This window comes from Colobus angolensis, unplaced genomic scaffold (assembly GCF_000951035.1).
Source record: "Colobus angolensis palliatus isolate OR3802 unplaced genomic scaffold, Cang.pa_1.0 Scaffold259, whole genome shotgun sequence".
Classification (NCBI taxonomy): domain Eukaryota; kingdom Metazoa; phylum Chordata; class Mammalia; order Primates; family Cercopithecidae; genus Colobus; species Colobus angolensis.
This window is the reverse complement of record NW_012115810.1, coordinates 2079907-2095261: the sequence shown is the minus strand read 5'-3', so window position 1 is coordinate 2095261 and position 15355 is coordinate 2079907.

The following is a 15355-nucleotide window of genomic DNA, read 5'->3' as shown; positions in this document are numbered from 1 at the left end:
GCTTCCAATTTCTCCACATCCTTGTGAACACTTTTTATTATCCCTATATTTGATGAAAATATATTTTTATATCTTACTTCTATACTTTTTAAATTATGGCATTAAAATCTTTGTAAACAGATTACTTTATAATTGTTCAAATTTTAATATTCTCTTATACAATGTTTTAAACTGTTGCTTTACTGTTTAACATTTAGATTTTTGTTAATTTGGACTATTCAAGGTAATACCACTAGAAGCATGTTTTACACAAAATGGTGTCTGCATTTTTAACTATCATAGGGATATGTTCTTAAGAATTAGACTGATCAGAAGGGCATAAACATTGTATAGATTCTTTATAAGTGCTCCAAAACAGTTCTGAGATTTTTATAAACATCTTCTTTCCATAAGTATATAAGAATGAATGTCTTCCAAATTTCTCAGTGCTGAGTAGAAAGTTTTATTGAAATGATAAAAAGTATATTTTTATTAGTATTGAAGTTGAACACTTTCTTCAGCATCTACTGGTTATCCACATTTTATTTTCTGTGAATTTTTTGGTTATCAATATTGTCTTTATTCTGTCATTATTTATAACTGTATTTGTTGTCATTGATCTCTATCACCTCCTTAAGTATTACTTGCATATGAACCATTGACATATTGATTGCAAATTTTCATTTGGGTTTTGCTTTTATCTATAATGTGCATTAAAGAGGAATAGATATGAATTTTACTGAAAGAGCTAATTTATTAGTCATTGATTTCTTCTATCGGTTAGTGGTTTAGAAGTTCTTTCCACCATGAGTGTTTAACTAAACACTTGACAACATTTTATTTTACATCACTATCTATTTATTTATTTTACATTTGTTTTACTACATGCAGTTTTTATTTTGCTATACTGTATGTGTTCAGATCTGTTTGGAATTCTTAACATTTTCTTCACAGGTGAGGCTGTGAGCCCTTTATAATGTGACATAGCTTATTTTATTCCTCTTATGACTTGTTAACACCAGTAACATCTTGTTGGCTTCAGACCAAGTTTTCATTTCCTGATTTGCTTCAATAATACCTGGTGTAATTTGGGATGTGTCTTTGGTTTCTAAATGCAAAATTTTCCTTTAAAATGTGCCTGTTTTACCTCCCTCGTGAAGTATCCTCAATTGCAAGTTTGCTCTGGCCCAGTAAAGTTTATTTCCTTGATTGAAGTTTTTTCCTAAATACCCAACTTCCCTCATATCATATCATTTTTTTACTATTTGATATCGCTCTCTCTCTCTCTCTCTCTCAGTGTGTGTGTGTGTGTGTGTGTGTGTGTGTGTGTGTGTGTATGTGTGTGTGTGGTTTTGAGCACATATATTGCCTTTGCTATATGTTTTATGATTCTTAACTGATACCACACTCATTATTATAGCTTTTAAATGTGCTTTAACTCAGCTGGGTGAGTTCTCCTTCATCACATTACTTTTGAGAAACGTTTCTCAGCTATTCACAACAGTCTATTTTTCTTCAATGTTTTAGTTTAATTTTTGCTTTGCACATAAAAAATTTAAAATAGTTTTACAAGACATACAAGAGGAAAAAAAAGTTTTTACCACCGGCTCCATTCTGATTCTTTCTCTCCTCCCTAATAAACACATCATCTTCCCCTCTTATTCCCACATTTTCTTAGTGCAGAAAATTTGAAATTATTGGCTAGGACAATATTCAGGGGCTCTACTATGACTGTGTGAACACTTCATGATTGAGCTTTCCTATTTCTTTTTTGTGCTTTTTCACATATTTAAACTTATTTTTAACTTAGTTAACTTGGTTAAAAATCATTTCAGTATTTTCAAATACATCAGATTTTCTTTCAATTTCATACTCTTAGAGATACATCTCTGCCCTGCTCCAATATGCATTGGCTGCTCTATTTGGGGACTATTTACTTGTGACTTGCCTTCCCCATCATTCCGTACTGCCCTTCATCACTTTCCCATGTGTGATTTTCTGTTTCTCAGTATTGATTGCTTCCTCTTTCTAAATGCTTCAAAAAGACAAAACATCTCTTACAATCAAAAAAATTGTATGAAAAGTAAATTTTGTGCATGTTCCATGTTCAAAAACATGCAATTGTTTCCCCATACTTAATTAATATGTTTGAATTCATTGAAAATTCTGGAACAGAATTTTTAACATAAATTTTGAAGATGTTTATCCATCATCTTCTGGTATTTTACTGTTGAGAAGTCTGGTGTCATTCTAATATCTGATATTTCATATAGAACGTCACCTTCTCATTCAGAAGCTTTTTAGGATCTTATATTTCCCAGATTCCTTGAATGTTTAATATCAAATCTTTGTGTGTGTAATTTAATTCATTGTGCGAGGCACTCCGTATACCTGTCACTTTAAACTCTTCTGTCTTTGAGTTCTGGAAAGCATCATTTGTATATTTCTTTTTTAAAATTATTACTTTTTTATTTATAGTGTTTGTTAGTTTTTTAAACTTTTAGTTTACATTCAGGGATACATGTGCAGGTTGGTTACACTGGTAAACTGTGCATCACACAGGTTGGATGTACAGATTGTTTTTTCACCTAGGTAATAAGCATAGTAACAAATAGGGAGTTATTTGATCCTCTCTCTCCTCCCATCCTCCACCCTCAAGTAGGTCCCTGTGTCTGCTGTTTCTTTCTTTGTGTACATGTGTACTTAATGTTTAACTCCCACTTGTAAGTGAGAACATGCAGTATTTCATTTTCTGTTCTTTCATTAGTTTGCTTCTCATTATGGCTTCCAGCTCAATCCATGTCACTGCAAAAGAGAGTCTCCTTCATTTTTTAAAGGCTGCATAATGTTCCACGGTGTATATGGACCACATTTTCTTTATCCAGTCTACCACTGATGGGCATTTATGTTGATTCCCGTCACTCTGCTGCTGTGAATAGTGCTGGGGTGAACATATGTGTGCATGTGTCTCTGTGGTAGAATGATTTCTATTTCTTTGGATATATAGCCAAAAATGGAATTGCTGGGTTGAATGGTGCTTCTGTTTTAAGTTATTTGAGAAATTGTCACACTGCTTTCCACATGGCTGAACTAATTTACATTCACACCAGTAGTATATCGCCATTCCCTTTTCTCCAGTCTTGCCAACATACGTTATTTTTTGACTTTTTAATAGTAGCCATTCTGTCTGGTGTGAGATGGTATCTCATTGTGGTTTTGATTTTAGATAAATGCAAATCAAAATCACATCTCATACCAGTCAGAATGGCTATTACTAAAAAGTCAAAAAATAACAGATGCTGGTGAGGTTTTAGAGAAAAAGTAATGCTTACACACTGTTGGTAGAAGTGTAAATTAGTTCAATCATTGTGGAAGACAATGTGGCGATTCCTCAAGGACCTAAAGACAGAAATACCATTAGACCCAGCAATCCCATTCTGGGTGTATACCCAAAGGAATAGAAATCATTCTATTACAAAGACACATGTATGTGTATGTTCACTGCAGGGCTATTCTCAATAGCAAAGACATAGAATCAGCCTAAATGCCCATTAAGGATAGACTGGATAAAGAAAATGTGGTACAAATACACTGTGTATGCATCCATTAAAAATAATGAGATTATGTCCTTTGCAGGGACATGGATGGAGCTGCAGGCCATTATCCTTAGCAAACTAATGCAGGAACAGAAAAACAAATACTGCATGTTCTCATTTATAAGTGGGAGCTAAATGATGAGAAAATATGGACACATAGAGGGGAAAAACGCACACTGGGGCCTACTGGAGGGCAGAAGGTAGGAGGAAGAAGATCAGGAAAAATAACGAATGGATACTAGGTTTAATACCTGGGTGATGAAATAATCTGTACAACAAACCCCCATGACACCCGTTTACCTATGTAACAAACATGCATATGTACCTCTGAACTTAAAAGTTAAAAAATAAATATATTTTAACATGTTTCCCACGATTTATCTTTTGAATTTGTTACTGTTGTATGTTTCTTGCATATTCTAGTAGGCCATTATTAGTATGACAAAAGTTAATAATGTTTTTATATTGATGTGTCCAGAGGAAGTTATAGAACTCTCTTATTAATCTAAATTGTTTAGGTTTCTAAATAGGCGATCATGTCACTTGTTAATAATGGTTTATTTTTGAAATGTTCTTTTACGCAATATTCAATTTAATATAGGCAATCAAGTTATTAAATAAACAACTTTTCACACTTATTTGTATATGAACAAATTAAATAGCATTGGAATTAGTTGCTACTGTAAAGTTTAAATATGTATAAAAATGTCAAGCCTTAGGCACTAATTTTGAATTGATATCTGATTTCTAAAATTCTACTGTTTTATTATCTGCCTAGGTTTTTTTCTCTCTCTATATATATATATATGACAGAGATATATATACACACAATACAAATATATTCTATATAAATATGTATATATAATACGGTATAAACATATATTTGAGGTATTACATATATAATTATAATTTTTTTCTTTTATCCCATTAAAACATTTTTATGAATGATTACGTAAAATATACAATTATACTTTTGCAATCTCCTCCTTACATTTCTTGTTACATCTCTTGCTTATTTAGTTGTATCATCTACAATTCACCTTGATTAGACTTTTCAGATTGTTACATTTTTTAACTAAAATTTTTAATTTATATATTAATTTTACTCTTTTTAATTTATTTTTTCATATTTCATATTTCTGCAATTTTTCTACTCTTTTCCCTAATAGTTTTCATCACCTTTAATTTATCAAACTGAATACTTATCTCATTTATTTTAATTATCCATTTCATGATCATGTAATTAAAGGTTAAGAATTGACAGGTACTACTTTGGTCAATTTTCACATTTTTCTGATAAAGTAAGGTTTCCTTCTGAATTATCTGAAATTGTAATGTTGGTTTATGTCATGAGTTGATGTGTTCCCCTCAAATGTATACACTGATATCCTAATTTTCATGATCTGAGAATATAACCTTATTGGGGAATAGAGTCATTGCAGATGTAATTAGTTTGGGTGAGGTCATGTTGGAGTAGGGTAGACCCCTAATTCAATACGATGGGTATTCTTATAAAAAAGTGTCATGTGAAGAGACAGACATGGACATAGGAAGAAAGCCACATGAGCATGAAGGCAGAGATCAGTGTTGTGTGTCTACAATCAAGGAATGCCGAAAATTGCTAGTGAACCACCATAATGTAGGCAAGAAACATGGATCTGATTCTCCCTCATAGTTCTCAGAAGGAGCCAACACTGCTGACACTTTGATCTCAGTCCCTTAGACTCCAGAACTGAGAAACGATTCACTTCTGCTGTTTAAGCTGCCCAGTTATACTACAGTTCTAGTAAACAAATACAGTTTTCTATTTGACCAAGGAATATAAAAGGATTTTTCAATTGTAAAAATCAGATTACAGGATATTTCAGTATTCTTTTTAGATTAAAACTCAGTATCATTATTATTAGAAATATTCCAAAGTCACTTAAATTTTATTCTTTCAGAATATAAAGTGTTAATTGAACAAGGATTTACCAAGTTAATGAACAAAGAACTGCTATAAGTGCTGGGGCTATTTCAGTGAACAAGAAAGTGCAGTTCTGTGATTTACAAAACATAAGTAATAGAGGTACAGATCATGAACAAATAAATAAATTTTCAGATGCTTTGCATCCTATTAAGTAAATATATAGAGTTGTATATTGCAAAAAAGAACAGTGAAGCATGGAGAACAGATGAGAGAAGGTCCAAACCAAGAGGCAAAGACTGGGAAGGAGGTAGCCAGTTGGAATTGTAAGGGCACATCCTGGGCAGAAGTCACAGTAAGTGCAATCAGTAAGGTAAGAATAAGTATGACCTGTCCAGCAATAGAAAGGAGACCAGGTTATCAGAGCAAGGTGGAGAGTGGTTGAAGTTGTCCAGAGACAAGTCATGGAGCCAGTGAGTAGAGTTTGCTGCATTTTAACATTTAGGGTTCATTTCTATTTTTATTGGTAAGAGAACCCAATTGTCTTCTGGGGGAACCAGTTGCTCTTACAATCTCCGTCTAGTGCAGAATCTCAGTATGGATCATTTTCCCTTTCACAGAGGAATACTTGACTCAGGTGTGACTACACAGTTCATCACACACTCTGCTATACAGTTGTGACCCAATCAGAAGAGAGTCCTGAGGGCAAAACATGCTGTCTTCTGCAGCATAAGAATCAGGTGTTTTATCACCATGTGGATACCTCATCATGAAGCAGACAGCAGAGCCAAGAGTTGGTGAGAATGGATTCCGTAGACATCCTCTCTAAGTGCTTAGGTCAGCATACTCTGAAGCCAGATCTATCTTGATGGAGCAGTTATTTTGAGTTAGGTTTCCTGTCTCTTAGAATCATAATGGAATGAGATCATATCTACTAATTAATCTTTATTAAATATATTGCTCAAACTGTTCCAATTTATCCACCTATTCAGCCTTTGATCAATACAATTTTAAAATCTCTCATTGCAATTGTATTTCTGTCAGTGCCACATTGTATTTCAACATTTAGATGTGCATCTCTTCATGACAGCTTACGGTGGTACTGATGTAAAATGATCTGCTTTGACTGATTTGATTGTTCAGATCCTGTAGTTTTCTCTTCCAGTAAAAGAGTTTCAGCTTTGCCTTTGCTTTATTTTTTTAAAGCATATTTCTTGTGTGATGACTATCATTTGTTGTTATTGGCTTATTTATTTGTTTATTTTTATTTTTAGCAACCTGAATTCTTACCCTGAAGTAGCAAGGCCCTGGTCCTTCAGTAAATTTCTGGGGAGATTTACTGATCAATCTCACTGCTCTACTTACACTCACCTCCTTGCTATTCAATAAAGCAAGTATCACAGTAAAGCAAGTCACACACATTTTTTTGTTTGCTAGTACATATAAAAGTTATGCTTAATGTTTAATAAATACTAATTTTACACTAGCCCGTTTCAGAAAATAGAACATTTTTCAACTCATTTTATAAGGTCATCATTATCTTAATTCAATCTTGGGAGATTGTGTGCTTCCAGGGATTTATCCATTTCTTCTATATTTTCTAATTTGTATGCATAGAATTGTTCACAGTAGTCTCTGAGAATCTTTTGTATTTCTGCGGGATCAGTTGTAATATCACCTTTGTCATTTAGATTGTGTTTATTTGGATCTTCTCTTTCTTGTTAATCTAGCTAGGGATCTATGAATCTAATTTTGTTAAAGAAAAAACTCCTGGTTTTATTGATCTTTTGTATGGATTTTTACATCTCAATTTTATTAAGTGCTTCTCAAATTTTAGTTATTAATTTTCTTCTGCTAGCTTTGGAGTTGGTTTGCCCTTTTATTCTTAGTTCGTTTAGGTGCAAAATTAGATTGTTTATTTGATATTTTTTTAACTGCTTGATGAAGGCATTAGGGCTATACATTTTCCTCTTAACACTGCTTTGACTACACCACAGAGATTTTGGTAAGTTGTGTCCCTATTTTCATTACTTCCAGAGAATCTTTTATTAATTCCTTAATTTCAAGGTTCACCCTTCAGGAGTTATTCATAAGTAAGTTGTTTAATTTCCATGTATTTGTGTGCCACTTTAATATAATAAAATATATTAAATACAGAGGGATAAACTTAAACAATATATATGCAAGAATAAGCACTGAAGTCTACAAGGAATTGATGAAGAACTTACAGAAGACCAAAATGAATAGATAGATATAGATATATTAGATGGTGTATGTGTATATATGATATACATGATGTATATATGATATATATACACACATGTATACACACACACACACCATCTTTGTTAATTAGAAAATCTACTATTGCTAAGCTGTCAGCACCTCAAACTGATATATAAGTTTTGGTGTAGATGTTGAAAAACTAATTTTAAATATTTATGTAAATGCAGGGGACCTAAATCAGCCAAAAGATGTTGGAAAAAGTAGAACAGAATTGAAAGACTTACACTACATGGATTTAAGTATTACTATAAGGCTATAATAATGAAGACCATGTGATACTGGCTTAAGGCTAGACACATGGGGCAATGGATCAGAATAGAACATACAGAAACAAACTCATACATATATGGCCAACTGATTTTCAGAAAACAGTAACTGAATAAGTAAAATTGTTGCTGTGATTGAGTGGATAATCCTCCCCCATCCCACCAAAGATGTGTATGTCCTAATCCTTTAAACCTGTAAAGATGTTACCTTATGTGGCAAAGAACTTTGCTGATGTTATTAAAGATCTTTTATCTCAGTGTAGGCCTCCTGTATAATTATCTAGGTAGACAATATAATTACATAGCTCTTTAGAAGAGGGAAGCAGGAGATTCAGAATAAGAAGGCAATGCGATGATGAAATCAGTCAGTGAAGGATTAGTGACAATGTTATTCTGCTGACACTGAAGATGGAGGAATAGGACAAAAGCCAAGGAATGCAGAAAACCTCTAGAAGCTGGAAAAGGCAAGGGAAGGATTCTCCCCTAGAAACTTCAGAAGAAACCAGCCTTCCTGACACCTTGCCATTAGCTCAGTGACATTAATTTTGGCATTCTGACCTCCAGAACTATACTACATTTCCATTATCTTAAGTCACCAAGTTTCTGATCATTTGTCCAGCAGCAATAGGAGACTAATGCAATTGTCTTTGCAACAAATTGTGTTAGAACAATTGAATAACCATATACAAAAAATCCCTCACATCTTACCCTACACCATTACAAATTTTGAACAAAAACAATTAACAAACTTAAATGTAAGAGCTAATGAATAATACTTCTAGAAAAAAAAAGAAGAAAATTAGATTAGACAAATATTTCCTAGATAGGATACTAAAGTATGAACCATAAAATATAAAAAAATTGAGCTTAGTCAAAATTAATATATTTTGCTCTTCAAAATATACTGTTAAGAAAATGAAACAGCAATCTACAGGTATGAAAAACATATTTGCAAACATGTATCTCATAAATGACTTATATTTACAATATACAAAAAAGACAAAAACTAACTTAAAAATACATGAATAGGCAAGATATTTTAACAGTTACTTTACCAAACAGATTTTATGAAGAGCAAATAATAACATGAAAAAATGTTCAACATCATATAACTAGAGAAATGCAAATTAAAAACATGGAATAACACATCACAGTTTTTAGAATATCCAAAACAAAACAAACAAATGAACAAAAAACAAACAAAAAACTATACACATACACACAAACAGCTGAAAATTCCAAATACTGGTGACAATGTAGAGCACCTGAAACTCAGACATCACTAGTAGCAATGAAAATAGTACAGGCAACAGTGGAACATGTATTAGTATTTCCTTGTAAAGACAAATATACATTTATCATAGAACTTAGCAATACAATTCCTAGCTAATTGTGTAAGTAACTAAATGAACATAAATGCCCATAAAAGGCTTGTACTTTAGTGTTCATAGCAACTTTATTCTCAATAGTCCCAAACTGGGAAAAGACTAAAATAATCATCAATTGGCCCATGGATAAACAAATCATATTGTATCCATGTAATGAAATACAATGAAAAATTCTCAGCAATGAAAGGAGCAAACTACTAAATTTCAAAGTGAATGAATTTTAAAAGCATGATTCCAAATATAAGAAACTAGACATAAATAGCACATAATCTATGACTCCATTTATATAAAAGCATAAAATATACAAAGCTATAGTGACAGAAAGCAGATGATGGTTTAATAGGGACAGGTGGTTGGGGGGAGGGTGAGGAGATGTGGGAAATGTCATGCATAATGGATCATAGTTTGGGTGGTGATTACATAATTACATATATATATTTGTTAAAAGTTGTTGAATTATGCACCTGAAATTGTCAAATATGATTTTATGTAAACTATACCCCAAAAAGTTGATTCTTAAAAAAAATTACTAATACACTCAAAACACAGATAAATCTTTTAAGTGTTACATGGAACAAATGGAACAAGACACAAGAGTAAACACTCTATGATTTCATTTATATGATGTTAAACAAGACAAATCATCTACGGTCATCAAAAAAAAAAAAAAACTCGGAAAGGTGTTGTCTGTGGAAATGATGATTGACTGCAGTCTTACACCAGAATACTTTCTGTGTAATGGAAATTGTCAGTATGTTTACCAGTGTGGTTGTACTATGATGTATACATTCATCACAACTCATCAAAATGTACACTTTGAATTTTTAATTTTTTTTTTTAAATTTACTATATATAAATCTTACCTCAATAAGAAAAAAGAATGATTTTTCATATTTGGACCCAAACTAAGTGCACAATTTGTCACTGTTTTCTGGTTTTTACCATGCCATTTATTTCAGGAATTATTAAAACACTAAGTTGTTCTGTGGTTTGCACTTTCCAAATATCACAAACAAAGTCACCTAACAAACATGCTAGACCAAAAATCTATGACTTCCAAATTCCATACTTAATCCCTTACGGTAAAATTAAATTGTAAGTGTGCCTGAGGTCATCTCTTTCTAAAATTTCTTGACCCAAGAGTGACTTCTTTTGAGAACTAGGCACATTTCATTCAAAAACAACATGAATTTGCAGAGATGCTCTTTCTGTATCAGTCTTCCTATTAGGGGGCTCAATTCTCAGACCATTTGTCATAAGAGAGGGCTATGGTATCTACTGGTCAAACTGCATGCAAACTGGGTCTATCCCTTAAAAAATTCAACTATTTATAAAAACTTTCTATTTAACATAGTGTCTAATATAACTTGCTGCATTCTATTTATATTCTATACTTACTAGTTATTTGATAGCTTAAATGGAAGGGCTTACCTTTATAAATGTAGCATTGGCAACTATGTTAATTCATACTTTTAGTCGTCTAAGTTAACACAAAGCAAACTGGTTTAGGCAAAAAAGAGAATGTACTGGCTCACCTGACTGAAAAGTATACAGTATAGTTTTGGAACCTGAGAAAAACAGCTGCTTAGATATTATTATCAAGGCTAGATCTCCCTTTGCATCTCTCAGCTCTGCTCTCTTCCATGTTGGTTTTATTACCAAGCTGGTACTCTACCCAATGGTGACCCCCAGAAGCTTGATGACTGTGTCTTAATAGTTCATGTAACAAGTAATAACAATGTCACTTTCTTAATAGTTTCAGCAAAGGTGCCTGAAAAGACTGCCATAGATTTAACTCGGGTAAATCTATGAACCAATTTCTCTGGACAGGGGATATATAATTATATTCTTGGCCAAGAGGGTGGTCATGTGCTTATCCTTAGAATGGCAGTAAAGTCAATATGCCCCAGTAACATAAACTGAGAGTTAAATAGCTGTGATTTTCAAAAGGTAAATCAATATCCTTCTAATAAAACTTGGGGATTAGAAGCTGTTCAATCCACACATATAACAAACAAAACTGAAACCTTATAAATAAAATCTATCCTCTGAAGTAATCGAACAGGATGCTTAAATAAATCCTTTGTACAGAGTTGTTTAAGAAACATTTGTTCATTGAATAACAGTGCTTTAATGCTTACTTTTTCCTTTATAAAGTTACGTTGTTTTTACAACTAAAAAGGTTTCTCTTGAGATAACCAAATCTTCCTAAACTTTAGAGAGCTCTTTTGATACACATTTCTAAGGGGAAACCATTAAAATTTCCTCCTAATTTGTCTTCTCCTTCCATATTTTTCTTCTACTGATACATTTTTATTGTGTATCTAGTAATTATTGCCAATGCTCTTTCAAAGAGGCTGTCTTACTCCCAGTAAAGATTTGGAGGGCAGGGCTTGAATAAAGCCATAGAAGGAGTCCCCATGTCCTCAAGAGATCACTGATTTAAGATTTACTGGTGCAGCATGAACTCTAGATTATCTGATTTCATACCGAGATTGAAAAACAGATTATACTGAATCATGTACACTGTCTATCCAAGTATCCTTCATTATAAAAAAAAAAGCTTTGCTGGAATGCTGGCCAGAATGAGGAATACAATGGAACCTATAAGTTAAAAGTTAATATATATGTATATATTTTAAAGTTCAGGGGTACATGTGCAGGATTTGTAGGTTTGTTACGTACGTAAATGTGTGTCTTGGGGGTTTGTTGTACAGATTATTTTATCACCCAGGTATTAGGCCTAGCGTCCATTAGTTATTTTTCCTGATTCTCTCTCTTCCCGCACCCTCTGCCCTCCAGTAGGCCCCAGTGTGCATTGTTCACCTATATGTGTCCAGGTATTCTCATTCAGCTTCCACTTGTATGTGAGCACATGTGGTATTTAGTTTTCTGTTCCTGCATTAGTTTGCTACAGATAATGACCTCTAATGCCACCCATGTCCCTGCAAAGGACATGATCTTCTTCCTTTTTATGATAGCATAGTATTCCATTGTATATATGTGCCATATTTTCTTTATCCAGCCTATCACTGATGGGCATTTAAGTTGATTCCCTGTCTTTGCTCTTGTTAATAGTGCTGTAATAAACATACACAAGCACATGTCTTCATAATAGAATGATTTATCTTCCTTTGGGTATATACCCAGAATGGAATTGCTGGGTTTAATGGTAGTTCTGTTTTCTAGGTCTTTGAGGAATCACCACACTTTCTTCCACAATGGTTGAACAAATTTACACTCCCACCAACAGTGTAAAATCGTTCCTTTTTCTCCACAAGCTCACCAGCATCTGCTCTTTTTTGACCTTTTAGTAATAGCCATTCTGACTGGTGTGAGATGGTATCTCATTTTGGTTTTGACTTGCATTTCTCTAACGATCAGTGATGTTGAGCTTTTTTTTTTCATGTAATTGTTGCCACATGTCTGTCTTCTTTTGAGAAGTGTCTTTTCATGTCCTTTCCCTACTTTTTAATGGTTTTTTCTTGTAACTTTAAGTTCCTTATAAATGCTGACTATTAGACCTTTGTCAGGTGCATAGATTGCAAAAGTTTTCTCCCTTTTTGTAGGTATCTGTTCACAGTTTCTTTTGCTGTGCAGAAGCTCTTCAGTTTAATTAAATCTCATTTGTCAGTTTTCATTTCATTACAATTGCTTTTAGCATCTTCGTCATGAAATCCTTGCCCAAGTCTACGTCCTGAATGGTATTTCCTAGGTTTTCTTCTAAGGTTTTTATAGTTTTAGGTTTTATATTTAATTCTTTACTCTATCTTGAGTTCATTTTTTATAATTAAAAAACCCACAAAAACCCCATCCAAATGGCAGCAACCTCAAAGATCGAAGGTAGATAAGCCCACAAAGATGAGAAGGAATCAGCACAAAAATGCTGAAAACTCAAAAAGCCAGAGTGCCCACGTTCCTCCAAATGACCGCAATACTTCTCTAGCAAGGGTTTGGAATGGGGATGAGGCTAAGATGGCTGAAATGACAGAAGTAGGCTTCAGAATGTGGATTAAAAATGAACTTCACCAAGCTAAAGGAGCACGTTGTAACCCAATGCAATGAAGCTAAAAATCATTAAAAAATGCAGGAGCTGACCAGCCAAAATAGTCAGTATAGATAGAAATGTGACTGGACCTGATAGAGGTGAAAAACACACCTCAAGAACTTTACAATTCAATCACAAGTATTAAGAGCACAATAGACCAAGTGGGGAAAAAATCTGAGAGCTTGAATTCTGTCCATCTGAAATAAGACAGGCAGACAAGAATAGAGAAAAAAGAATGTAAAGGAAGGAAAAAACCTCACAGAAATATGAGATTATGTAAAGAGAGTGAATCTATGACTGATTAGTGTCCCTGAAAAAGATGGGAAGAATGAAACCAATTTGCAAATGTTTTTAAAACCAAGAGTAAAGAATATTGGGATGCTGAAATCAGAATTTTAACAAGTCAAATTTTTCTGACCCCCATGAAGCTTCTTCTCACTCAACACTGTGTTTTTTAGTACTTCACCTTCAAGTGTAAACCTTGTTTCACTTAAACCAATCCTCACAGCATTAATTCTGCCCCCCAGAACTTGGCATATGAGCTAAATCAGGCTAATGAGATTTTAATCCAGCTATTGGCAGGGAGAAGTGCAAAAAGTTTTATCTTTCCTGCTGGATTAGAAGGAAATGAAGAATGGAGTCAACAGTGGTAAGTTGGATGAGGAAATATGAGAAAAATACCAGGTCCTTACTTGAGCACCAAGATCAAGTCTCATGTTAAGCAATATTAGTTATGGCAGCATTTGTTTACAATACTAGTTGTACCAGCATTGCTGGTTTTACTAGCAACACTAGCTATATGACCAGGAGCTAATAAATTGCCTGCATTGTTTAGGCCAGATTGAGGTGATTTTCTGTGACTTGTGAGTAAAAATATCCTAAGATTTAGGATTCATATTAATACTGATATTTAAAAAGTAATCTTTTTTAAGAAAAAAAGAAACCAAAACACAGTCAAGGATAAAACTCTCTATAATATGTCAGAATACTGGAGTTTTCCAGAAAACTAATTGTTAGATTTTTCTAGGATTTTGGGGGGTTTTTTTAGCTGTAATGTTGCACTAAAATCCATTTTTGAGGCTTAAATGGATATATAGACTTCATAATAACTAAAGAGTTACCAAAATTCAATTTAATACAGTGTTGAGGCTAATGAAAGAGTAATACAACTGTACTCAGAACACCCTAGACCATTTGGATGTGTCTGGCCACTAATCCTACTTCTTTTACATGCAGTGAGGGTAAATTTAGGCCAAGTCTCCATGGACAAGACAAAGAAGAAAATCAGGTCAGTTCCCCAGATAATTGAGATAGCAAATTCAGCTGCTCAGGGAATGACCTAATTCCCCTCAGTTCACTGGTCAGTTGCCTCCAATGGGTGCTTTGTTTGATGAGCAGGAATCCTGCTGATCACCATGCCCTGTCCAAAGAGGAAGTGGAAAAGCACAACCCTTTCTCTTCTCCTCACTCTTACTCTCTCTACGTTTCCAGATGCATCATGTTCTGTTTATAATCCCATGCCACCTTCTTACATGAATAGAAGCTGAAAAAATGTGAAAACCAACCAAAATTTAAAAATAATAAAAAAAAAAATCTGGCATTGAATCGCAGAAATTTCTAAAATTTTGCCTACATACAGTGTATATAGAAGTGTGGCCTAGGGCCACTGACACAACACTCACCAAAGGTGATTACTAAAATTTCCTAGGTAAGCCTCCACACCCAGAGATTCCCTTTCAGTACATCTGAGACAGAAGCCATAAAGTTGAAATTTTAATAAGCCTCATGTGAGTTTTAGGCACATGAAAGTTTGAGAAACATTGACACAAACCAGGTCTTACGCTTTTCACCCTTTTCTAGCTAATTATTTGGTCTGTATAGCAGGT